A 23748-nucleotide genomic window follows, 5' to 3' on the forward strand; every position below is an offset into this window, starting at 1 on the left:
TTGGATTATTTGCCAACTGGATGTGTGGCCCAAAATGTTTTGGAACCTCTGTTTTAAAATTTAGGTGAAAAGATAAATAAGGCCAGATAAATAAAGTTTTAAAATGTTAAAATTAATAAAAGCATGTAAAGGAATCTGGTATTTGAATTCACCCCTCCATTAAAAACAAACTATCCACACAGAAAGCCAGCAGATTACAGACAAGGCTAGGCTAGAATTTCTCTTCCCAATTTGCTAGCTTGCAAATGGAGAGGAGTTCTTTTGATGTGGATTTGGTCATGCTGTTCCCTAGCATTCTGGAATGGTACCGTCCTAGGAGGACATGCTTTTTACTAAAAAGAGAGAGAGAGAGAGAGAGAGAGAGAGAGAGAGAGCGCAACCTACACATGACCTTGCATCTCCTGTAGCTTCCTTCTGACCTTCATGACAGACAACCACCATGATATCAAATGATGCTTAAATAAACACAACAAATAACTGGAAGTTGCCACAACCACTTTGCTTCGAGATAAATATGACACATGAAAGCAAGTTTAGTTCAAGTGTTTATTAGCTTTTCTTCTTTAGCATTTAATGTGACTAACTTTTCACATATATGAGCCCTATTGACAATATGATGTAAATGAGCATAAAGCCTTATCAAGTCAAAAGATTTCTTTTTATTTATTTGTTTTGACAAGGTGGCTTCTTATGAATATGAAATAATCCTGGGAGCCATGGCAATTTTTATTACAAAAATGAGATATCAACTGCTCTGTGTAAAACCTGACTACCCGTGTTTAGTGTCTCTCTTCATCCAGCCGATTCCATTTCATCAAAAAGAGCATCAAATGGCTGTGAGTTGCATTTAAGAAGACAGAATTAGAACAGCTGTAGCAAAGACTGCTTTGAGTCAAAGATGTTTTACAGGAAAGCGGTATGAAAGAATCTCTAGAGAAACATATATCTTTGCCCCAGCACTCTCCATTGTTCAAATAGATCTATAATTGTTTTATGAACAAAAGATCAGTTAAATAAGCTACCTTTCCTTCTTTCATCCTTTCTTCAAAATAAAAGCCATCAGATCATAGTAACCTATGTATATTTCTTGTATATGATACAATACAGTGCATAAGAAGTAAGAGACCCTGATGAGGTTTGGCCAGCTTGGCCATGCCTTTGATATTACGCCAGGGGTGGGAAGCCTCAGTCCCAGAGAACAAGTGGGCACTCCAGAACACTCTTCTTAGCCCTCAGGACATTCCCTAGACCACACCCTCACTGGTCCTGCTCTGTAGCCTTCTCAAGTACTTTGGCCTGGCTGGAATTGTAATAATGCCTCCTGCTTGCCTCGATGGAAAGGTGTGGGCATAGAAACCTGGAATGTAGTCTTCTGTAGACATTTGAGTCCCATTCATTGCTCTGCCCAGTTTTTGCCTCTGGGCTCATCCACTTTTGTACCTGGCTCCATTCACAACTGGCCTGGAGACCCTGGAAGGTTGCCCATGAGGGAATGCAGTTCTCAGAATTAAAGAAAGACTTCCCCATTCCTGGAATAAACAATACATTGGAAAGGATTCAGATTTGTGCCTGCTGCACCAAATCAGTATACATCTGCAGTATTGTTAAGTAATGCTAATTCTCACCCCTTTGTGCTCCATTACTTTCAGCCACAGGTGCACAACCTGTGGCCCTCCAGGTGTTTATTGGACTACAACTCCCAAAAGCCCCAACGAGCATAGCCAGTGATCAGGGATGATGGGAGGTGTAGTCCAACAATATCTGGAGGGCTGCAGGTTGTGCACCCCTGCTTTTAAATCAAAACACTTCAGTACTAAGCATGCACAAACCATGCCTCATCTAAGGTTACTTGAGATCCTACTTTGGCTCACTTGCATCAATTCACCAAGGTAGTCTTACTTGTGTGAACAACTTACAATATGAGAAGGCAACCAGTGTGTCTCAGGTGAAGCAAAAGTCTATAATGAACCTTCAGTTATAAAGTTTGCTGTACCTAAGATCATAGATCTTCCAGATCATATAAATACTCCAAATAAATGGTTTATATTGTCATAACAAGTAAAAAGCTTCAAAGAGTGAAGAAAATAAGTTGCACTGCTTCGTGTATTTTTATGATATTGGGAGCTGCCCTTAGTGGGCTATGCACCCAAATGCAACATAGAGATTTTTTTTAATCACATTGATTATTTGGGCTAGTCTTCCTGTGCATCACAGAAGGAAACCGTGGCTCTAAACAAAGGTCAAAGCAAAGCACTGATTGTTGGCAAAATAAACTGAAACTATGTACATTGTATATACCTGTGAATCTGCTTCTTCTCATTTGCTTGCATTCTAACAGCCCTAGCCCACCCTCCTTTTTGTCTTTCGGGGCAGGTTTAGCAGGTCATCTGCTAATAAAAATGAATTTTAAAGCCTTGGCTACCTCCCAGCCAAAGTTAAACACACTCAAGTCCCATTCATTTCAGTGAGCAAGCTAAGCACACATTTATTCTTTACCACAGTAAGTACTTAATTTTTACTGTACTTGACTCTCTTCTTTTCTCTCTGTGCATAACTTCAACTGACACTTGTTAAGATGTTGTGTAACAGACTACCAAAAATTGAGGTCCATGTCAGAAATAGCCTTACTTGTATTTCTCCAGTCCAGTACCCTGGACAGCTCCATATACCCAGTGACAGGGTCCTGCAGAACAAGCGCACTAGGCTACAAATCACATCATCAAACCCTCAGAAGTGCAGGGAATTGAAAAATGAAGTGAAATATGGGCGCAGTTGGAATTGAGAGAAGTCACTAGCTGAGGTTAAAGAATTTAATCCATCCTGAAGTCCAAGAAGTTTAACAGTCTGGCAGAAAGGCTTGTTAAACCAAAATGAATATTCCAATTCCTTCTTTAATAGGAAATAAATGTTTCACTTTTTTCAGGTTCTCACCTTGCAAACATTTTTTTAACAATCACAACTTTATTTGTTCTCAAAAATAGAAGCATGCCATTCAAACTTTCTTAAAAGTAATACCGGAGCTTTTACAATGAAATGTGCAAGATAAACATCAAAAGAGAAACTCTTGTTCACTGTGTGTCTTGTTCATGCCACTATTTATTATTATTTTTTACTACTACTACTACTACTACTACTACTACTACTACTACTACTACTACTGTGATGTCATTTTACTCACAAAAGTAACCCAAAGTGACTTGCACAACACAGCATAAACAGTGAAACCAATTACAACACACAAACCAATAAAAACAAAACAAAAAACCCCACATCTATACAAATAAAAGACAGGTCTTACAGAACCTGCCCCACAGCTATGTGAAACCCTTCAAATTAAGGAACAAAGGACCAGGTTTAAAAAAAGGTTTTGCCTGGCACCTAAAAATAGCACCAAGTGCATCTACCTGGGGAGAGCATTCCACAAACAGGGAGCCACCACTGTAGAGGCCTGCTCTCATGCTGACCTATTTGCTGGAGCCAGAGTAAATGGAAAGAGAGGAGTGTGTGAAGTGGGAAAACATATCCTGTGAAGGGCAGTTTCTCAGCAGTATTCTTTTTGACTTGAACCTGAAAGATTCATTCATATGCTGTGAAGTAATTTCTCTAGGCCAAGTCTGTTAGCTTTATCTATTTACTCTTAGCCTTGGCTTGGGTTCATATGATTCCTTTGTTGCCCATTAACCAAAGTAGTCTTTGCTTTGGGGTGGTTTTTCTTCTAATTTCAAAATCTATTGCAAAAAAAGGTTTTAAAATTTACACTGGTCTCTGATAGCTATGGCTATCCTAGCACCCTGATGACTAACTTCCTCTCTGTGCATATCTTGTTTTGAGCATAAGAAGCTGCCTTATAATGAGTCAGACCAGTAGCTCCATGTGGCTCACTACAGTGGCTCTCCAAGTTTCAGACAAGAACATTAATCCCAACCCTACCTAAAGATACTGGAGATTAAACCAATGACCTTCTGCACACAAAACATACACCCTACCACTGAGCAATGGCTCCCAAACGTTTACATAGGCACTACAGAAGTCTTTGACAGCATTAAAATACTTAAATATGTAATTTGAGGCAGTCAATATGCTCTGAAGCAGATTAACGAAGTACATATATTAGCTACATTGTTTGAATAGGAAACAAATTGCCTGCTACTTGGTTCTCCTTGGGTCACCAAGTATATAATCAATTTCCACTAGCTCTGCACCCAGCTAAAAGTTATTCCACTGTCACCTCAGCTGCCCGCAGTGATTTCCACTACACCATAAACTGACTGCGTCGCAATGAATGGCTATGCTATGAAATCCACAACACCAACCGGCATGACAACAGGTGTGATCACAATTCTGTCATCTGCATGGAAGCAACAAACCCATCAATGAGCCACTGAAACAATCATGAATTAATTTAACACTTGTAGTGCTTCTTGAGTATCTGTGCAATGTCAACGCAAAACTGTCCACCTGGTGCCTGCTGTAGCATGATACAAAGTTCTCCATCTCGTTGACTATATGTTGTCATTACTCAGATACCTGTCACCTGGCCTATACTTACACCTTCTGAGCACTGAGTAGTGATTATTCTCCACATTTCACTGCAGTATGAAGAGATGCTCAGAATGGTTCATGGCACATTGACCCAGGTTATCAACGTTGAACAGCCAGATAAAAGATCATGGGTGGTTGGTTGTGATGCTCATCATTTCTTCAGAGAAATAACCTAGGTATTCAGCAAAGAAATGAAAGAAAAGAAATTAATGGGTACACCAGCAACTGAACACTCAAGACACACATTAAAAACTTCCTTTGAAGGAAAAATACATGAAAATACAGTAGGGTTATATGTATCATTTAAGGAAAAACGGAGATTTGAGGAGATACAAACTGTTAGAATCTTTTCAATAGTGTTTTGGTTTCCATTTTATTTGTTACTAACTATGCTCAAAAGTTCTTACAACTGTGGAGCGAAGAATGCACACACAGAAGCCAAGTCATAAAACCTGCCACCTGAGATCAACTGGCCTCTGTGACATCCACCCAACCACTGGCAGTGGCTGCCCTAGATCTCTGGCAGGGGTCTTTCTCTGCTACTTCAGGTCCTTTGAATTAGAGATGTGAGAAATTATAACATTATTAGGAGTGGCGAGGTCGGTGGCTGAGGACACACTTTCAATGCAAAAGGCCCCAGGTTAAAACAGTCAGACTATTTTATGAACTAAGACTGCAATCCTGCAAATTTACCTGGGAATACATCCCATTGAAAACATATATGCCCACTGCCCATTAACTAAAACTTTACCCCAGTAGTGTGGATTGTGGAAAGGCTGAGAGTACTGAAGTGAATATAAATGATATTTTATAGTTAATAAGTCTTGCAATAACATATCCATTTTGACAGATAATTCTGGGGTGTACAGTGAAGTCCTGTGTCGGCCTTCTTGCAAATACAGACTTCAGATTTGCATGAACTCCTTTGGGTTCTTTTTTTATTAGAACCCTCAATCCACTACTTGGAGTCAGGCAAAATTCTGCCTGTGGGGGCAGAACCAGGTGCAAAATGGGAGCACAGGCAGATCCAGTTACGTACAGCCCCCATACACAGCGGTGACTCGCATACACATCTGTGCTACTACAGAGATTCTCAAATGGCCTAATTGGGGGTAAGGAAAAGCTTTTAAATTGTTACATACGGTTAAACAAGTGGGAGTCAGAAACAATTGCCAATCTACACAATGCCAGTGTCAAGATAAACTGATGCCTTGGGCAATGTTGTCCTTCCCTGTCACTCGCTGACCTCTTCCTTCTTGTCTTTCTTTAGCGTTTGCCACTCTGATGCGGTAGGATTGCCATGTTTCAAAAAGTAAAATTCTTGACAGCCACTGGGAACAAACACAAATTGTTTTGGTGGGAAAACTCCCCCTAAAATAGTGGTTTTAAGCTTTTAGAGCTGTTTCCACTGCTCTTTCCATCACGTTGCCATACATCCGGGTTTTCCCTGACATTTTGCCAATTCCCCTGATGCCATTTTTACTTCCCAAAAACCAAGCCATGTCAGGAATTTTCTTGATGTATGGCAAGCCTAGATGGGGTGTGTGGTACCTCTTCAGGCCCGCCCTCCGCCTGACAATGTATATCACTTTGGAAAAGTGCACAATAGAACAAATGGTCGTTCTAGAAGAAGGCATTGTTGAGTGTCAAGCCCTGAAGCGTTTCTGTGCCACAGCTGCTTTGCAGCTGCAAATACTTTTTAAGGTTTAAGAGTACAGTGGTACCTCGGGTTACAGATGCTTCAGGTTACGCGTTTTCGGGTTGCACACCGCGCAGAACCTGGAAGTACCGGAACGGGTTACTTCCGGGTTTCAGTACTCGCACGTGCACAGAAGCACTAAATCGTGCTTTGTGCATGCACAGAAGTGCCAAATCGTGACCCGCGTGTGCACAGGTGCAGCGCTGTAGGTTGCAAATGCTGCGGGTTGCGAACATACCTCGCGCATGGATCACATTCGCAACCCGAGGTTCCACTGTAGTGAATGCTTCCAACTTAGAAGGTTTTGTCACTGTTAAAACTTCAACCAGTATTCAGTGCAGCAAAGCAACAGTAACAGAGGAGACAATGGAGATATTTGGCTACTGTGCTCAATGCTCAGTCTCTTCTACCACTCATACAGTGATGGAGAAAGCCACCCGGGCGCCTGGGACAGGGCGAGCCACCCATAGGGACGGGGCGCACTGTGGGGCCTCCGGGGGCTGCCTACCTCCTCCCACTCAGCTGCCCTACAGCTGGGGGGGGAGGCAGCAGGCGGACTGTTTGGGCAGCACAGAGCCTGCGCACGCCCAAGTCACCTAAGTCCATAAATTACCATATAGCATATATTCAACACAAAAACAGTGACAATTTGTTGTTGACAAAGGACAGCTGGACATATAAAGGGCCCCATTACCTTCAGTAGCTTGGAGCCTCATCAAATCATACCTAAATCCGGCCCTGCTATGGGTGCATGAGCCACAAGGACCCTTCCTGGTGCCTGCAAGGTCCCCTTTCCTCCCCCACCTTGGAATGAGGCTTGAAAGAAACATTACTTTGTAGTCAGTAAACTAGGTTGTGGTGTGTGCTTGGATGTGATGTCCGTGCATGGTGTCTGTGGCAATTTTTCTTGTTCATAAATGCACCCATGTGAATAAAAAGGTTAGTGAACCTGGGTCCATGTGACACAAAGCATATGCAAATTTTATGCAAAGCTATGTCATCTTTTGCAAGTGTATTTGAGGGTCAGATCCATATACAGCATACCAAGCCATGAAAATCCTGTTGGCACGCCTGCCTATGGCTTCTGAAGTTACCTTTAAACTGGGACTAGAGCGGCTGAGTTACTTGCAACAGTTGAAGTTGTTTTGTATTTGATTAATTGCTTTTAACCCAGTTTTGTTGTCCGGTGTACCATAATATGGTGATGCCCTTTCTCCTAGTTTTACCCACTCTTTATCTCTGAGTGCTGCGCAGACCAAATCAAGTCTCTCCAGTTTTTCTAAGGAATTCTTGCAGGTCAGAAGCAGGGCAAAGGGTACTAATGGATGCTCTGTGATTCAAACCTCCTCTCCGCACCTCTCTACTAAATACCAGGGCTTCGATTGTTTTCAGCACAAGTCAAAATGCTGCATGGATTCACTCAGCTCAGGCACAGCACCCTCCAGTTCAGTTGTGTGAAGTTGCCCTCACGCAACCAGTGCCATTTGGGGCACGGGGATTGGGTCTTGGAATATAGACCTATCAGTGATTAGTATTGGGGTGTCAGTTCTGGGGGAAGGTGGGCAGTGGCAGCTGGTACTGCTGCAAAAGGGTTGCGCTTCCAGGGCTGACCTGTGCATGAGACGGACTGAGGCAGCCACCTCAGGTGGAGGAAGCCAAGGGGCACCTCTGCAGGTGACAAGAGGGGGACAGCATGCAGATGACACAGACGGCAGCACCTTCCCATTTCTCCTTGCTGCTCTGGGCGCGCCTTTGGCAAGCACCGCCTCGGGAGCGCGCCTCGCCTGCCTGCTAACAATGGGCCGGCTGCCTCGCTCGCTTGCTCGCGCTCTCCCTCCTGGCTGGCCTGCCTGCCTGCCTGCCTCCCTCCCGGCCGGCTGTCCCCCTCCTCGGCGCCTCGGGCCACTGGCACCGTGTCATTGCCACCACGCGGGCTCCCGGCCTGCCTCGCCTTGACCCAGCCGCTCATCTGTCAGCGCGCTCTCATTCCTGTTATTTACATCTGTCTTTAGCATTCTAATTACTCGCTTTATTACTTTCGCCCGGAGGAATCCCGGAAAAGGCAGCCGCGAAGGAGGCGCCGACCAACAATAAAACGGCGCCCGCGGATTCCCGCTGCCTCCGAGGCCCCGCGCGCCTTGGTGACCTCGAGATGTCCTTAAATGGGGCTTATTCCTGCGGGGGCCTCCCTCGCCCGGGCGCCACACAGCAGAGTCCGGCCCCGGCATGGTAACATAAAAGTATACCGGTGGGGCGCAGTGGGGGTGAGAGAGAGAGAAAGAGAGAGAGATTTTATCACACGGTCACCATACAGGATGGATCCAGTGCCTGGCCGTCTGGTGGAGAGGAGAGACAAAATACAGAAGGAGAAAAGTTCGCTCCTCTTCGTCATCGGGTCTTTCTGCTCTCCAGCAGATTTGCCTTCGCTCTTCCTTCCAGGAGGAGACAGCGAACTGCCCGAGCTAATTGTGGTGATTTCATCTGTCAGGTGCATCAACGTGCCAAGAGGTAGACAGGGAACGGGGAGCGCGGATCGATTTCCTCTGACCGTTTTACGACGCCATCAGTCTCCCATTTTAAAACGGGGGGGGGGGAGAGATTAAATTTATTTGGATTGGGAGCTGTTGTATACAAAGCTGCCGCGGGTTCGGTCTAGGAACACAGGGGGGGGGGGCCGACAAATTTCGGGCAATAGGATCGGGACGCCGAGAGCGTTCACGTCGAAGGGTTTGGAGAGGAGCCTAACCGAGCCCAGGGCTCCAGTTTAGCAAATCTGCTCCCTTTATTGGTGAAGTGCTTTGCTTTGTACACCACCTTGTGACATTTCGCTTGGCCTAACAAAGGTATTGCCCTGAGACTGAATTTTTAAATGTACCCTTTCCGAAGGGGGTGGGTACATTTTCGATTAATCTGTCGAAAGCAAGACATCCTTTTTAAGAAGACCTGTAATCCTTTGATTTCCTCTTCAGATCCACAATGTCTCCCATTCCTTCTCTTCTAAGCAGATCTTGGACCTTCATCTCCTTCCTCCCCCCCCCCCCTTTTCCCTTGCCTCATCTCTACCCTTCCTATCCCCTGAACTGAAGGAAGGGCTGGCGTGGTTAATGGCGAGCCACGGAGGGGGCCCCGGAGGCTGTATGCAGATTTCCCTTATTTATCTGAGCTAGTGAAATGCTTGTTGCACTCAGCGACAATTTAATGCCGGGGCTAATGGGCTTCCCTTTATTATCTTTCACTAACATAATATCCTGCAGGAAAAAAAAGATGACAGAACGTATGGATTTTTAGATAAATAACAGGGGTAATTTATTGCCCTTGATGCTCTTCTGATGGAATGGTTGATAGATAATGTAATAATATGTACATAATTAAGAGGGCTTACTGTACCTCCGTCAAATTAGGTTCAGCTGCGCTGGAGATGGGCTTTCCCCCACCCGCTACAAGCAGCCACAAGAAACTCCGGGTGAATTCATGGTGGTGAATTCTCCCTTCCTGCTCACTTGGGAAGACCCTAAGGCGGAGGAGGCAGATCCTTGGAGGTTTCCAAAGGCGATGATTCGCTCTTTTACCGGCGGGGGGCGGGGCGGTGGTCGCGAGACAAGGGTTCAGGAGTGCCTGCCCTATTGTGCTGCTTCCTTGTCTTGTCCCTGCTGCCTGCCTCCACTTCCTCTGTCGTTTCCCCTGCGCAGAATTTTAGATTTTCATTTTATTTTTAGACTCCTTGGGGCACTGTCACTTTGTGTCCACAAGGGCTGCGCTATATACATAACTAATCTTGTGACAACCATAGACCCGGATTAAAATCGCCACTTTCCACACCGAGACACCTTACAGGAAAAACTCGTGCCTACTTTAGTCCACGTTCTTTAAGTCTGGAATATGTACCTATTGTTGGCTACTGAAAATCAGCAACACCCGGGAACGGGGTTCAACCTTTAACCACGCTGAAAATGAATAAGGACAATGTCCAAAAGATTAAAATTAAGGGGTAACTAACGAATGCAGACCCTTGTTATCTTGGGTGAGCGTTTTTTAGGTTTTAAATACATTTTCACTAGAGGAATAGGTTGAGACATCTCTCTCTAACACACACAGACACACACACACACGGAGCAAGGGAGAAGCTTCTACAAGGGGCACAGAAGGAGCGCAGGCTGCGCAGCCAATGAGGACTAGTATATTACGCAGCACCTTTTTTGGGAGCGTCTCAGCTCCTCATCGTTGGTCCGGTTAGTCCTGCCAACAGTGCAGGCCCAGGACTTCTCCTGCTGCGCAGCTTTCAGAGTCGGAGGCTCTGGAGTTTTCCTTCTCTCTCTATTTTTCTTCCCGCAATCCTCTCGCCTCCTTTGTAACCAAGTCAGCCTCGCTCTCCCCCCGCGCGCCCCCTTGTTCTTGTAGGTTGTCCATTCAAGGCATGGCGCACTTGCTCTTCCAAACTCATCTAAATTACATCAATAACAGAGCGCACTCTTTAATGAGCTCTCAACTTTAAAGACTTGAAGGATATTAACAAGCCGCTTGACAAATGGTGCTTAGAAGCACATTAAAGACGCAGCTAATGGAGCGCATAATGACGGCTAATTTTCGATCAGATATAAATTAGAGCCCCAACAGTTATTTGCCTTAAGGACTTTATGTAAATGATCCTGTTCTGTATAAACTGGAAAGCCAAGAGAGCCCTGCCTGTTGGCAATCCTTGTGGAGATGATTAATAGAGCCGCAACCGAACTGGGCAGACAACGCGTGGCATTTCCAGCTAAAAGTCACGCGGGGGGTGGAGCAGTAAATATTGTGCCGGGCGACGCGGAGACAATGAGGGCGGCCGGAGGCTGAGTCGAGCAGGCCGAGGCCGAGCAGCCGCGACAGATGGGAGGACAGGGAGCTGCTCCACGGGAGGGGAGGGAAACACCCCGGCAGCCACGGGGGCTCCAGCGCTGCCCCTTCTGGCCTCCAGCCCCACTCACAGCCTCCCATCGTGCACATCCCTACACCCATCGGGCTGGCTGGCTGGCTGGCTTCCCTCCTTCCCTCCAGATCCACTTCACTGCCTGGAAAAGTTGAGGCTTCAATCCAGACCCTCCCGTGGCCATGGTGGTGGGCAAGTCATCAACTCTCTTTCTTAAACGTTGCAGCAGGTTTGTGGCGAGCAAAACACCCTTTGGTAGGCCGGGAAGCGCAGAAAACGAAAGCACGTGTATGCTGGAAAATGGTCTTCTCTTGTGCCGCTGATACAGCTCTTATTCCCTTAGCACCAACAATGCAGTGGCTGATCATCTCTGGTTTCTTTCCAATGGCTTCACGTGAAGAGAAATGAGATTCCAACTTCACATCAGGAAGAACTTTCTGACAGTAAGAGCAGTTGGACAATGGAACAGACTCCCAGGAGAAGTGGTGCACTCTTCTTCCTTGGAGAAGCAGAGATTGGGGTGGTCACCTGTCATGGATGTTTAAGTTGAGATTCCGGCATTGCAGGGCATTGAACTAGATGACCCTTGGGGTCCCTCAAAACTCTGCAATCTTAAGATTCTATGATTCTTGGTGGAGAGAGCTGGAAAGCACCCAAGTTGCACCCAAAGGAATTCAGAGACTGTTCCCTACCTCACTTTCTACTTTTTAAAGACACTTGGAAGTTGTCCCAATTTCTAGAAGGTGAGATGGCCCTCTTGCCTGTCCTGCATCAAGAGCCACAGAGAGTCTTGTAGCACCTTAAAGACTAACATATTTATTATGGGAACAGCTTTCCTGGAACAGAATCCTAACAGCTTATGCCATGACACATTTGTTAGTATTTAAAGTGTTGCAAGGCTTTGTTGTTGAATTCTTCTGAAAGCATGGTGCCTGTATTCTTGATGTTCCTCACACAGCCTCACAGCAAGTTCACCACCACAACCAAAGGTTGTGAACATATCAAGGTTTAAAAGAGAAAATCTACATATGCATGAGTATCTACCTATCCGTTTGGAGTCAGTTCTCATGTGATATGCACACTCCTACCCTCCATTCTGCAAAGATGTCCGATTCTTACCCACTGCAGTACCTCACCTACCAGAACAGATGCCATCGTACCAGCAACACATCTAATCCCAGTCCTCTGGGCTTTCTTTAACTAGCTCCATGCCGTGCAAAGGTCATATGGACTCACTGAGGAGGCACACAGAGTTGCTGGGCCTCCTCTCAGCTGACTGTGAATGGCTTATCTGGGAAAGAAAGCTGCCTGCTTGCTCTCTTGACTCCCTTCCTACCAGGTCCATAGTTCAAAGGATGAGTCCTGGGAATCTGCACATCTCTGGAAATCTCTTTGTTCCCTATGGAAGTCAGGTGTGATAGAGAACCCCTCCTCCAGTTGTCTATCCTAACTTGTTTGTTCCCTTAGGCTGAATGAATTATTTCCTGAAACTTTTGTGTTTTCTAGACCAGGAGTTCTGTGGCCCTCCAAATGCTGCTGGACTCCTATCAGCCCCAGCCAGCATAATCAGTGGTCAGAGATTATGGAAGATGTAACCCAGCATCATCCAGAGGGACACAGATTCTTTATCCCTGTTCTGTACGATTGAATATTTATATCTTATTTTAAATAGGAAATGTGTTTTGTTGAGAAATAAAAGAGAAACACGTTTTAAGAAAAGAGATTTGTAACACTCAAGTGTTTAATAACAGGTGCTTCTGAAGAAAGAGTTCATCCCTTGTCACAAAGTAGGTACTGGCTCTCTCCCTACCAGTTTTCTTTATATAAAGCCCTTGTCATTTCCTGTCTGCCCCGGGGTTGTAACTCATCCAGTCTGTAGTTATTGGTAGGAAGCATGTGCTTGTATATTATTAAGGGGGGGGGGGAGTCGTGACTTAAAAAAATAATATATGGACTTTCTTTCTTTAGCATTCCTAACTTACCTAGCCGATCCCCTAACGGTTCCTAGGAAAAAGGTTGTCTGTCTAACTATTCTCATACTTCTGTCCTGTTTCTATATAGAGGGCAAACGGCTCAAGTAGAGGTGGCACCTGATTCCTGAGCCTTTGTACCTGCTGGTAAGGTCGGGCGCCCCCTGTAGGCCAGTCAGTCTCTGCCGGCTTCTTGGTCCTTAGCCGCACGTGTCCAGGCAGCAAAAATACGTGGCAGGAAAGATGTACACAGTGAAGTACAGAAGGGGAAAGGTGTCCTGCGAAGTAGCTCTTGGGCTGTAAGAATGAGCTGGAATCCTGAGTTCGTGCAGGACCGGATCATCCTTCAGGGAGGTCACCTCTGATCCTCAGGAAATGCTCTGATGTACAGCCTCAGCTTATTTCTCCCGTACTGATTCCAGTTAAGAAATTGAGCAAGCCGGCCACGTTCCTAACAGAGGTCGCGAGGAGTCATGCGCTCTTTTCTCCCCCACCCCCGCTGCAGCTGAAGTTCGCACGAGGCCTTTGAGGAAGCATCCACCCACGCGCAGAGTTCCTGCCCCCTTTTGAACTTCTTTGTGCAAGACCCGCAGCTCTGCCAGCCTTGGAAGGCCCTACTTGACGCCTTGGATTTTGCCAACCTACCTGCTGCTGGAGTCCTTCCTTGGGAGCCGGGGGGGGGGCGTGTGTGGCTCTACAGCTCTCGATTCCCTACTCTTCCTACTTGAAAAGATTTAGAAAACTGGATGGACCAACTTCCGGATGGCAGGCCACTGGTTTCCAGAATGGTGGTGGGAGGGGGGGGGGTGACAAGAAACACTGCCCCGGTAGCCTCCCTTCCTGTCGTTGACCCTTCACTCCTATGCGATGCAAGCCCCCAACGCAGAAGCCGGTAGATCTCTGTCGGAGGATTTCTCTGGATCCCGCGTGCAGTCAGAGGAGAAGCATGGGAGGTAACTTTTCTGGAATCTTGGGACACCGGAAGCCACGCCCTCAAGCTCTTCCAAGGACTTGCGTCTGCAGGAGGTTCTTGTCCACATGTCCAAGGGACGAACAAACCTCTAGAGTTATTGTCAGGAAAAAGTGTCTGGTGCGAAAGAGAGGTGATGGAACTGCAACCTGCTCTTTATATAGGCTTGGAGAGCAGGCGACAGCTGTGACCTTAGAGTTTGGTTCACGCCACCGGTGAATTGCTTCCAGCTGGAAGCCTTTCCTTGGAACCTGATCTCTAATTCCAGAGGTTTAAGATTTGGCCTGTGGTTTCTAGGGGGGAAGACAAAGGCACTCTTCGCTTTTTCAGTATTCCCTTTTAAGTCCCATTCATCAAATTCTAGAGCTGTTCGGTTCAGTTCTGGCGATCATTGCTATTTTCTCGGAGTTGCATCGATCAGTTCTGTCCTAGAGACGACTGCAAGAATGAGGAACCTGTGGCCGCCAGATATTTCTGGACTACAACTCCCATCATCCCTTGCTATTGGCCATGACGACTGGGGCTGATGGCGGTTATAGTCCAGCAACACTTGAAGGGCAACACGTTGGCTCCACATCAGGCAAATTTCATAAATCTGAGCCTTGCTATACCTAGGAGATGGAACTGACAAAAAAACATTTATGGTAGGAAAGAACTAAAGGCCGGTTAGCTTTGGCTCCAATGTGTTCAATATGTTACTGAAGATTAATCCATTTCTCCTGAAGATGGAAGAGGGGCTGGATTTAGCAAAGCTTTCATAGAGTTTGCCTCCGATCAATTAACTCTTTTAAACCCCCGAAACAGAAAAGCAAGCATCTGCCACCTTCACAGAATACACTCTGCTTTTGGAACATTATAAAGCACAGTCAGAAGGCGGTAATTAAGATCCCTTGCTAATTATAATAATAAATCCCTAATCATCATCATCATTATTAATAATAATAATAAATACAACGCTGCTCTCTCTCTCAATTAGACAGTTCTCTCCGCCTGCCACTTCTTTTAAGTTAACAGGGATGCGCTAATGAGTCGAGAGATGCTGTCGCCAACTTACCCTCTTCCGGAGGGCATACACGCTTCCTCTCGCTGGATGAATGAAATGGGGCTCCGTTACCTCGCGACTCTCCTCCATGCGGTATTGCTCTCAAATATTAGCGATGCAGCGCCTGCAGGAACGAGGAGCACACAGGGAAGTCAGTGGAATTATGCACATCCAAAGACGCACGTCCTCCGCGCGGGGCGAGGTCTAAGCAATGGATTAATTAAGAGCTGCTTGAACACAAATGTTTGAGATTGCTGCAGAGAAAGACGCGCATCCGCTCTGGATAGTGCAACAAGTCTGAATTGTTTGGGGAGAATAGGACGACAGTCTCCAAACTAGAGGAAGAGTGGTGCGGACTGGCTTTCTTTAGTCCATTGGAAAGAATGGGCAAAAAGTTCGCGAGGAGTCACTACCCTTTGGGGGGATGGGCCGTAGCTCAGTGGGAAGAGCTACTATTTCAATCCTGGGCATCTCCCAGCAGGCCTGAGAGAGCCCCTCTTCCCTGAAACCGAGGGATAACTGCTGCCAGTCAGTGTAGGACTGAGCTAGCTTGACGGGTGGTCGGACTCAGTTTAAGGCAGCTTCCCTCCCTAGGTCCCTTAGGATGAGTTCTAGCCAAAGTCAAAGAGGCGATTCTCAGTGCAAACTTACCTGCGGCTGTGTCTTTCAGTGTGCCCCACTTCCAAGCCGGAATACCTTGGACTCCCTACTATTTCCACCGAGAGTGTTAAGCCAGCTTCCATTGAAATCAAAGGGTTTTAATAGTGCTCAGCCGTGGCTTCTAGATCCTCCCTAATTTTATTTAAAACCAAAACTAGTCGTCCCCGTGATGCTTCTTCCTGACAAATTTCCATGTGTGTTCCTTTCCTTCTAACTATAATGCACAGGGTCTGCGTTTAGTTCCTTATTGAAAAGGCCACCAAACACTCATTCCACATGAGCTCCCATTTACATTATAATAAGTGGAATACGTTCCCTCTAGCTTTGCAGGAGCTCAAGGGGCTGATGGTATATAGACGTTATCGAAGATGGAGCTGAAATAGAAATACCGTAAAGGTTAGCGGAAGGGAGAGGTAAATGTTTAGCCAGTGCAACTTGCCTCTTGTTCGTGCCTTCTTGCTCAGTGACGGATCCTTCACTGCAGGCTAGAATTTCTGTTTATTTAGAAACATCCCTACCAGTTGAGCAGGATCGCGGCTTTCAGATTTTTGTAAAGGATTAACCGCTTTATAAATGCTTTTTTAAAAAAAATAAATCTGGGCTCCTTCGGGAGGAAGGATGGGAAATAAACTCACATCCTCCTCCTCACACCTTTAGGCAGCAATCCCATGGCCATTTACCCTATTGAACTGAATCCTGTTTACTACCGAGTAGACACGTTAATAATTTGAAACAAAGCGCTTAACTTTTGCTGGATGGGTTCCTTCTGTTGGGACCTGCGCTTTTGCCTTTATTAGAGCCTCAGAAAAAAGGGGGGGACCGGACAGGGGCGTTCGCCTTGTTATCCTCTGTCTGAAACGAAACACGGAACAACTCCCCCACCCGGTGGTAATTCTAACTGATGATCGATTCCTCCTGGTCAAGGCAACCCCAGAGGAGGGGGCTCTGAAATGTGTGCTCCGAGTCCGCTCTGCTTATAGATCCGCGATTCTATTTGGCCTTGTCTGTTGCCTGCCTCGTGAGGTTTTGTGAAGCCGGAATGGAACCAGAGGTGGGAAAATGCCCTCATTTCTAAGCACACTATTTAGCTTGTTGCACTAAGACAGGCGTGAGGAACCTGTAGCCATCCAGATGTTGCTGAACGGCGATTCCCTTCATCCCTGGCCTTGCATGCTAGAGCTGAGGAGAGTTGTACTTCTAACATCCGGAAGGCCAAAGGTTCCCCTACCTGCGCTGTTTCTGTGACAGTGTTCCGCCGCTGAATATCTCCTCTGGGACATGAATCAGACCCGTGGGAACATGGAGTTGGGAGGAACCAGACACTCAAGCCCAGCGTTCATTCAAATCAGTCATTCCCCACTAGCGCAGAAGATGTGAACTTACCGCAGGTTCCGAGAAGTACAGTGAGGAGCAACTTCAGGGCACCCATGTGCTTCCAAGGAAGATAGCTCCAGCAAGTCAGCCAAGCCACAAGCTGCAAGGGGAGGCAAAAGGAGATCAAAACCCAGAATAGCGCCCCCTTGCTTTGTGCACATCCTCAATATACCCTTCACTTTGTCCTCATTTCCCAGGGGTAGCGAAGGTCCAATAATATCTGTGCTAAAGAGGGAAGCAAGATCGGAGTTCAGAGAATTGATTTTTACAGCCTACCCTGACTGCCTTAGAGGAGCCCAGGTCACTAAGTTGAAAGGAACCCGAGATAGATATGCTGGAATCCCGAGCCCAGCAAGCCTCCCTTCACCGCCGGGCAAAGATCTTTAGGATTGCAATTTGCTGTTAAGGTCAAAAGAAATTCTTCCTCCTCCGTCGTTTTGGTCAACATAATGACCTGTTTTTACAGAAGGTTGCTGTCTTAGTTAACCATCAAATAGTGCCCTTCTCTTCATGATATGACGCAGGCGAAGGAGCGTTGAAATGAACAACCACTATCCTTTTTAAAGGTGAAGAAGGGACTCGGGTGCCAATTATTTGACCTTGCTTCCTGAAGGGGTGCGGTGTCTGTTAAGGAGCTGCTTAAAGATCTCTGGTAATTACTCCCAAGTAACTTACTGGTATGGCGTATTTAAGTCTTACCAAAAAAAGTGCAAGAGGGGGAAATCAAAGGGGGGGCGACGTGTCCCTCCCCAAAAATGGGATGCTCTCATTTATTGAGCGTTAGTCAACAGGCAATAGCTTCACTGCTAAATTTGCTGTTTTGTTTGCCTTCTATCTGAGACATTTCCGTAGCATAGGCGAACTGATAAAGTTCGCCAGGGTGCCCTTAACCTCAAAACATTTACTTCTGAAGTAAGCCTACTGACTTAAATTGACTCTCTCCCGAGTAAGGAATATGAAAGTTGCCCTTTATTACAGTCTTTCATCTTTCTTTCACCTTTCTGCAGCCTTTCACTTGACCTGAGTTGTGCTCACTTTAACATGGAGAACAGAAAAGGAACCGTCTCTTAAATAACGTGTGGGGGGGGTTTGTTTTGTAAGAGGACAAGATTTGATTAAAATGGGGGTTGGGTGGAGGCCTGGGTTGTTTTCATCAAGGCCCTTACCTTCCCCTCTCCGGTAATTCTAGCAAATGGCATTGAGAGGGACTCGCTCTCACGTTAATTGATACACTAGGTGTTGCGCGCTCGCACAAACACACACAGACACGAATATCATAGCGGCCCGAGTCTGTAGTCCTAGGGCAACTATTATACTTGAAGCAGAACCGAGCTACAAACCCCACATGGTATTATGTCAGCCGTTGTGGGGGGAGGGGTGACAATGTTAGTGCTGAACAGTATTTATTTTGAAGGGAGAGGGAGCTAAGAGGCTCTGCCCCGAAGGGCTCGCAAGCTTTGAATGAATGAGTGACCAGTGATCTCTGTCTTATTAATGCCCAAGGCCGGTTCCTTTTCTCATTAAAGTGGATGGCGCTGTCCCCGGCTGCGGTTCTGCATCGGTTCTTCTCAGCTACGCCTCCGCCGTTTTGCTCCCGCCTGAGGCTCATTGGTTTAATTTAAAGCCAAGCCTCTGTCGGGCAGGAATATATGCAGCAGGGCGGGATTAACTTGCTGCATTAGGGGAAGACCCGAGACAATGTCCAACCAAAGTTTAAGAAACAGAGAGCAACTAACCGTTTGGGGGTGCAAATCCTACAGGATTCTTTCAAACACACGCACACAGAGACAGTTCTTTTCCATTTGACTTTGGAGTGTGTCGTTTGGGAAAAGGAACAGAGTGTTACCTTCTCTTCAGCCAGCGCTCAGACGTTGCCCATGAACTCACCAGACAGTTGTCTTTTCGATGTCACCGTGTAGTCAAGTCCTCTCTCCAGGACTATTTTGTTGGTTTCACATCCGTATGCTACACGACGGTAAAATCAGAAAGCTGCAGTTAAATTACTCACAGTGAATAATCTCAGAGGGCTCTGACGCTTGGATAGGTGTCTGTTAACCAAGAAGAAGAGATTATCATAGCACATTCGAAAATGTCGTGTTTCAATAGACCTCGCAGCAACAAGGGAAAGTCCAGAAGAAAGCTTATATTTTGGGGTGGGGTTGAAGTGTCGGACTGGAGACCCAAGTTCAAAAACCCCTCTCTTAGCCATGAAGTCATTGAGCGACCTTGGGCCACTACTTTCCAGTCCAACCTACTTCACAGGGTTGTTGTGAGGAAATGCAGGGAGGGAAGCACTTTCGCCGCCTTGACTTCCTTAAAGGAAAGGCGGAATATAAGAGCAGTAAATGATACCATGCAGACCACGTTTAATTCCGGAAGCATGTTGACAAATCTGGACCTAAAACTGACTGTTCTCAACCCAGACTGGGAAGTGAGGAAGGGGCCAGGGCGCAAATTAAGTCATGCTTTTTCTCGCCCAAGAATATGCAAGTTTCATGTCCTTTAAAAAAAAAAGCATAATATATGTATTGAGCTCTCCAGGGCATTTCCTTGGAAGGGAAATGGCGAGGCCAACTTAGAATTCAAATGGCCGCGGTTATTAAGAGGCAATGGGCTTAAAACAGCCCTTAATTCTGAGTGACTGATTTGGGAACTTAAGGGCCGGGGTCTCTTGTGGAGAGGCATTTGTTGGAAAGTGTAAGGCAAAGGCGGCGAGACAGTTAGCTAAGCTGTACAGGCTTTGGGTCTGCCTTCAACCCAGTTCTGGGGCTGCGGTTCTCCCAGCGGTGGGGACTTTGCTGTTGGGGGGGCCGCGGTTTGCTGTGATTAATGTTCAGCAGCAGAGCAAAGCCTGGAGAGGCGTCCCCTCCTTCCTTCCTTCCTTCCTTCTTTCCTTCCTTCTCCCTCCAACCCACCCGCCTCTCAGCGCACGAGCTACAGGCCAGGCCGCTGCCTCACCTCCCTGGCTCGCTCTACCTGCGCGAACAGGCGTCTCGTCAAAGGAACACAAACAGAACTGACAATCTTACTCACCCAAAGCTTTGGGAGCGTTTGAAAGCGAGATTACACCGCGAGGAGAGAGGTTGCCTTTGCTCTTGCCATCCCCAGCCTTCATCGATTTGTTCCTGAAAAACCCTGCGCATTCTTAGAACAGCCGCAACCGATTAATATTGCATTAACCCCATTTAGAAAAAGAGAGCGAGAAAATCCAAAAGCACCAGAATCCCGTTCCCTATCAAAGCCATGTATTATTAACGCACGTGTAATTGGAGAAGCGAGGTAAGGGTGTGTGTGGGTGTGTGAGAGAGTGTGTGTGTGTTACTGGACAAAAAAGGGAAACACGATTGGTGACAGGACTCTAGGAAGGGGAAAGAAGCCGAAAAAGCGTCTAATGTTTCATTTCAGGTCTGTGGTTTTTCTAATTCGAGATTAAAAGCAGTCACGTCTTTGAAACCAGACATTGGGTGTAAATGTACAGTTAAAATATTCCATGCCAGAGTCCCCAGACGAGGCTCCCTCCAGTCCCAGGCTTCATTAAATTTTAATTATCATCCCAGGCTCCAGCAAGGAAAGGGGAGGAAGACTGTCCACCTAATTACAACTGATAAAAAGCCTCAGATTTTCCTCCTTTTTCTTCTCCAATATGTGATTAAAAACATGCTCTTCCCATCCACAGCGTGTGTGTGTGTGTGTGTGTGTGTGTGTGTGTGCACTAAAACATTAGATGCAGAGAAAGGAACGGAGGTGATCACCTAGTAGTGCGCACTGTAGATTTGCTCGTTACAAAAATACACTTACGCTTTAAGGGGGGCGGGGGTCGTGTTGAATAAGGTGATGGTGGGGAATCCTGACATTAGCTCTGGGCGAGACTTGGCGAAAGATCCACAGAAGAGGCGACACTGCTCCCTCATTAGGTTCTCGCAGTTACCAGATGAAGGCTTTTATTGTCTTCAAAACAAAGCGCACGCTGCTTCCCTGAGCGCTCTCGGTTCCAAGAGCCCTTCCCTTTTTTTGCAGTATGAAAGGAGGGAGGACGCTCCTTCGCCCTCGATCTTGGCGCCTCGGTTTCATCTGCCTTTAATAGGCGATTAAAGGCGTGACCGTAGGATACTTTCGGCTTCCAGGCCTAGCTCACATATAATATAGATATAAAAATATAGGATTGGTTGATGTTTCCAGATTGCTTTTTTAAAAAAGAGGCAATCTTTCTCTCTCCTCTGTCTCTGTCTCTCTGCGTTTTGACTTTCTAAGCAGCTTCCTATTATCGCCACTTAATTTTATTTCCATTCTCTGCAAGTTAAATAGCGAGGCCGGGCCTCGCAGGGGAGCTGCCACGCGCCTGCAGACTAGGGATGTCAAGCAAAGCCTCGCTGCGCGAAGTTAATTTCAATTCCCGAGGAGAGTTTCACATTCCAGCTCACTGTGACCCGCAGTAATTAGCTGAGATAACGAATGATTACTTACTTATTCCTTGTAATTATCTGGATTTAATAATTCGCCGTGTAATTTATTAATAGCCTTTAAGTGAATGGCTCATTTAAGAGGGCCAAGAGGAAGTGCAAAGATTTCGTCTCGCCTTGCGCAGGTCTCTGGACAACCCCCCCCCTCCTCTACAGTCCTTAGTCATTGGGGCTCGTGCTTTTTCGGGGCTTGTCCTGTCTTCAGAGCTATACAGTATAGTCGCCATTCTTCTTCCTCGTCTTTGCTCTTCCTCACTGTTAGCTATACTCAAGTTCCAGATTCAACCGAGTTGCAAGATTTCTGAACAGGATCCCCCATTACACATAGAACGAAAAATAAGGGGGTCTGCTAATATTTCATCCATCCCTTGTGGACCAAAAAACTATCACTCAAAGGGCTATATTTTGGACAGCGCCTTTTGCTGAATTCTTTTCTTGCCAAAATACATTTGTCGCACGCTGACGCTCCCCGATGCCTGAAAAAAAAACCTACACTATTTACTAGTTAATGTTGAGGCTTCCTTTCCTATCCTCACCAGATTAAGAAGTGAGATACTTTTATTAAAATAAAATAATCATAATGCTCATCATCAGTATCACCAACATCAACTCTGTCCTCATAGATTTAGCTTTCAGTGTTAAAGAATCAACTGGAGCAGAAATGTGTAGGTAAAACTCAGTTCTAGACAGAGAGAATGCGCACTGAAGTTCTGCTTCTTTGTTGACAATCCCCACCCCCATCAAGTGTGTGTGTGTGTGTGTGTCCTTTTTGATCGACCTAACGTGGAAACGGAGAAAAATGGAACCCTATTACAGAAGCTGTCTGCCAATAAAGATGAAACTCCAGAACGCTTTGTCCAAAGCACTGGTTCGCTTTTTTAATTTTTTTTTAAGTGTGTGCGCAACTCCAATCTATACTTTCTGTGTCCACTACCTCAGCCAACACCATCCCCGGGATCATATTTCCGTGTCTTAACAACTATCCCTAGCAGCAACTGCTGTGCCGTTTTGAGTGTTGTCAAAAATATCTCTCAGCATATGGGCCATCTGCTTTGATTGAAAGACTATCAGGCCTCCTAGGAAGCACTTCTTAGCCGTTCAAAGTGTATCAATAATAATATTTCGGTACCGACAGGCGAATCTTAAAAGGTGGCGTTACAAAGAACCGACTAACTTCTTCCTTTTAGCGTCAGATGCCGCTACTTTCTAGAAAATCGAAATAGACTGTAGCCAACAAAATCAGGGTTTTTTTTGGTCTGTATCAGTTTATCAGGCAAGGAACCTGCATTCATAGAAAAACAAGAGATCAAGGAAAACACAGTTCCTTCGAATGCCTTCCTGATTACACCTAATAAGCAAATGAAAGAGAAATACTTTGTGCTTGGAAGCAATAGGGCTCTGAATTAACATAACGCGAAGAAAGATTTATTTGATCGATTAATGGTGAAATTACACCATTATAATATGATGCATCATTTCAGCAACGAGATATCAACTCTTGTATTGTCGGCGGTGGGGGGTAGCGCCCTTTATTCTTCTCTCTGTCATATGTACAAAGCCTATGGATTTGTGTCAGCTCAAAATATTAAGTGGCTTCGTTGCCAATATTTTGCGCCTCCGTTGCAAATCTTTCCCCCTTTCTCGGTATTTTGTTTTCTTAAACGTATTTGCAGTAGGTTCGCACGTGAGCGTATATTCTAAGATCAAATGAAACTTCGTTTAGTTTGCTGAGTCCCAGTAGCAAAAAGCTGCCACATTCATCTCCCTTCCTCCACCCACCCCTCCTTCCCAGCTCACTCCGCCGCCCCCTCTCTTTCTCTCTCTCTCTCATTGCCTCTCTCTTCTTCGCTGTCTCCCTCTGTGAAAGGGAAGAGACAGCCTCTGGCAAACTGGCAAGATTGAACTGAGAGCAAGAGAGCGCCGAGGAGCTGTCCTTGGTGCTGAAAGCACTGGCGGCAGGGAGCAGATCGGCTGCAGTGGCAATATCATCATTGTCACCGAAAAATCAAAGGTGGGCGGAAGAAAGGGTGGAAAGGGAAGGGTGGTGAGGCTGTTTCCACTCGCTAACTTTTGTACGTAAAAAAAACAAATAAAAGATTTTTTAAAAAAATACTGGAACCTTTTT

At 46.0% G+C, this 23748-nt stretch overlaps 1 long non-coding RNA gene across 3 annotated transcripts; it reads right to left on the minus strand.

Annotated features, from left to right (window-relative positions):
• Positions 1-579: 579 nt before the first annotated feature.
• LOC308594919 lies at positions 580-20817 on the minus strand. 3 transcript variants are annotated; one of them, XR_014011666.1, is made up of 6 exons: positions 20197-20817; positions 19051-19128; positions 17173-17263; positions 15142-15253; positions 4550-4714; positions 580-1529 (listed from the first exon to the last, which is right to left on the minus strand). It is a non-coding gene; the product is annotated as an uncharacterized lncRNA (long non-coding RNA). The 3 variants fall into 3 exon arrangements; XR_014011667.1 differs by lacking the exon at positions 580-1529 and having other exon boundaries at positions 3141-4714; XR_014011668.1 differs by lacking the exon at positions 580-1529 and having other exon boundaries at positions 3141-4714; positions 19051-19211.
• Positions 20818-23748: the final 2931 nt, after the last annotated feature.

Source organism: Podarcis bocagei, assembly GCF_964188305.1.
Source record: "Podarcis bocagei genome assembly, chromosome: 9".
NCBI lineage: Eukaryota > Metazoa > Chordata > Lepidosauria > Squamata > Lacertidae > Podarcis > Podarcis bocagei.